Source organism: Sorex fumeus, unplaced genomic scaffold (assembly GCF_029834395.1).
Source record: "Sorex fumeus unplaced genomic scaffold, SorFum_2.1 ptg000048l, whole genome shotgun sequence".
NCBI lineage: Eukaryota > Metazoa > Chordata > Mammalia > Eulipotyphla > Soricidae > Sorex > Sorex fumeus.
This window is the reverse complement of record NW_026606105.1, coordinates 3,164,026-3,167,575: the sequence shown is the minus strand read 5'-3', so window position 1 is coordinate 3,167,575 and position 3,550 is coordinate 3,164,026. Positions and strand designations below refer to the sequence as shown.

General features: G+C 40.0%; 1 pseudogene; it reads left to right on the top strand.

Annotated features, from left to right (window-relative positions):
- Positions 1 to 2,361: 2,361 nt before the first annotated feature.
- LOC130032349 (olfactory receptor 2A1/2A42-like) lies at positions 2,362 to 3,550 on the top strand (annotated as a pseudogene).

Genomic DNA, 3,550 nt, shown 5'->3' with positions numbered 1-3,550 from the left:
TTAATACTTGCTTCTGCAGTATCTAGGACAATGCATAACAGATGCTCAATATATCTAAATTTAATAAAAGTGTTAATAAAGGAGATAATAATTAAATTTAGTTTCTAACTAAAGATAACTGAGAAAATAATATATTCATTGGAGATGATTGAAAATAATATTGTAAATATTTTTGGAATTCTCCAGTTTTGGGATTGCGATAAATTTTGTTTAAAGTTTTCAGTTATTTTTGAAAAAAAAAATAGGCTTTAGTTCTTTTAACCCCACACATAGCTTTTAAGCTTTTCTTATCACTACATCAGCAATTACAGAATAATTCTTTAAATAGCATTATCCTGCCCATGAAATAAATATACCTTCATTATTAAGGTGTCACCTTCATTTCCTTCTAGCATCCTAGATCAGAATTCAGCTATTGTGTGAAGAAGACACAATACTTAACACACCCTAGTGTGATAAGGTGGATGAGACTGTTATTCTTATTCACTAATTAGTCTGGAATGAGCTAAGTAAAAATAGGAGAAAGAAGTCAATATTAATTTTCATGTCATTATATTATGAGAATTAAGCTTTTCCTACTCCAAAAGTGCCAAGTTCATCTTGGCAAATCTGAGATTCTAGAATCCAGTATTGTTAAAATTCTTGGGAGTGTGATATACGAAGTGGTCTCACGAGTATGTGTGTTCTTTTACTACACAGTTTCAAAAGTAGAGATCCAGCCGAGTATTAAGACATCACATGCAAGATCCTTTTATTCTGAATATCCATCCCTAGGGCCCAGAGAAATGAAAACGGAAATGGAAAGCAGTTATTGTTTCTCTTGGCAGTGATAACATATGTCTTTTGGAGGGGCTGAGTGGAAACCACTTTGTCATCAAACACTTGCCATTGGCTCCCAAGGTGAGAAGACCCAGTTAGTACATCAGTCTGTTGGGCTCTTGTACCTGCAGAGTTCCTTTCAAAGACTACTGGAGGGAACAAGAGTCTCAGCTTTGACCTTAAGAAACTCTTCTAACTTCTTTGCAATTTCTTCTATATCTATTCCTGTCTCTAAAGTGAAAGCAGGTTGGTGCCATAGTGAGTTAAGAGTTTTTTTTCCTCAAGTATAGTAGTTTAAAAAGACTGGGGTCTTTTGGGAGGAAGGGCTATAGAAATCAGCGCATTGAATGGGAGGTACAGTGTCAGTTTTGGGGTCAAGAGCAGATGTGCAGTGATGATAGTTCGGATTTTCAGAGCTCTATGAGAAGCTTCCCAGTGAGAATGCTCATGGATGTCATAAATTTTTATGTTATAGGCATATAGGATTATGAAACTTCTCATGTTTTCCATTTAATCATCTTGTGGCTATGGGCCTGTTAGAACGGCTGCAAGAGAAAATCAAAGAGTTTGAATATTAAATTACAGCATATACTTTGAATTTTATTTTAATGGAATTCCCTTTATCCGTCTACTTATCCATTGATCAATTCACTCTGTCAATCAATCAATCAATCAATTTACCTATCCCCTATGTCTCTCTCTGTCTCTCTCTGTCTCTTTCTCTCTCTCTTCTCTCTCTCTCTCTTTCTCTCTCTCTCTCCCCCCTTCAATTCAGTTAGCCACCAACTGTTTTGAGCATTTTCCAGATGGAAATGAAAGAACCCAAAACATGCAGCCTACAAGATGTGGGTGGGGAAGGGGAAGCTGTAACTCTTCTTTTGGTGACCATATTCCACGACCTGATCACATATGTTCGTTCTACCACTATGATGAGATTAGTGGTGCTGCTTGGCTCATGTTCATGTCTCCGTAGATATCTCTAAGGAGTGAAAAATACAAAACCAAACAAGAACTGCCAAATTCATTTGCTAAGACCATAAAATTAGTAGTTCACGCTGGGAAACAGACCTCCTGTAGTTATTGCTCACTTAATAAGCACCTGCTATGAGCAATGTAATCTTCTCAGACCATAAAGCAAGACTAAAGTAATAGAATGAAAGTGGAAACAAAAATTAAAAAGCAGGGAAAAATTATAAGATGGCTATTGGTCTTTTATATAATAAAACCTGATTTGAAAAATAACTTATTCTATGACTTCCCAATGATAGTATTTTAGTAAAGCTTACCATTAACATTAAATTTTATAGAAATACTATCCTTTCAAAAATAAGCAACTTTGGGCTGGAGACATAGAACTGTGGGTAGAGCATTTGCCTTGCACATGGCTGACTAGAGTTTGATCCCTGGCACCCAGTATGGTCCCCCAAGTCCTGCCAGAAATGATCCCTGAGCAGCAAATCAAGAGTAAGCCCTGGGCACTGCCAGATGTAACCCCAACACAAGAAAATAAAGGAAAAAGAAACAACATAGAAATTAGAAAATATGGAAAATAAAATTCTTAGTGCAAAGAATATGACATCACACCCTATGGTAAGTAATAATAATCACATGAATTATATGTATATATTATATATATAATTACATATATGCTAACCACATAAACTATATTGGTATAAAGTTATACTAATCACATAACCATATTCTTTTCCTTCTGTTTTACAGTGGATAGAGATTTTACATGAGACTCTGGGAAGAATTGTGTGCTGAGTTTACAATAGTCCTTATAATCCTCGTTTTTCTGGTTAGAAACAGACCCAAAGCTGAATTTGCTCCTTGACACACTCTGTCTGGCAGCAGCAAGTGACCAACACAGACACAGTCTCTAGGAAGGGCATGAAGGAAAATCAGACAAGACTTAGGGAATTCATTTTATCCCCATTCATTCCATTCATTTTATCCCCATTCATTCCAACTCCACCCAGAGAACTTTTTGGCCTCTCTTTGGCCTCTTCTCTTTGTTGTCTGCCTTCACTCTACTAGGGAACGGGGTCATCCTGGGGCTCCACTCCCTGGACCCCAGACTGCATACCCCCACGTACTTCTTCCTGTCCCACTTGGCCGTTGTCAATATCAACTATGCCTGCAACGCGGTACCCTGGATGCTGGTCAACCTCCTGGACACATCCAAGCCCATTCATCTCCTTTGCGGGCAGCGTCACACAGACTTTTCTCTTTCTGACTTTTGCTCTCACTGAGTGTCTTCTCCTGGTGGTGATGTCCTATGATCGGTACGTGGCCATCTGCCACCCACTCTGCTACTTCGTCATCATGAGCTGGAAACTCTGCATCTCCCTGGGGGTAGCCTCCTGGCTCTGCGGTTCCCTTCTAGCTCTGGTCCACGTGACTCTCATCCCGAGGCTGTGCTTCTGTGGGCCTCACGAGATCAACCAATTCTTCTGTGAGCTCCTGTCTGTCCTCAGGCTGGTCCAACACCACGCTCAACAAAATAGTCATCTTAGTGGTTTGTGTCTTCATCTTGGAGGGGCCCCTCAGCCTGGTGCTGGTGTCCTACATGCGCATCCTCATAGTCATCCTCAGGATTCAGTCAGGGGAGGGCCGCAGGAAGGCCTTCTCCACCTGCTCCTCCCACCTCTGTGTGCTGGGGCTCTTCTTTGGCAGTACCATAGTCATGTATATGGCCCCGAAATCCTGCAACCCTGAGGAGCAGTAG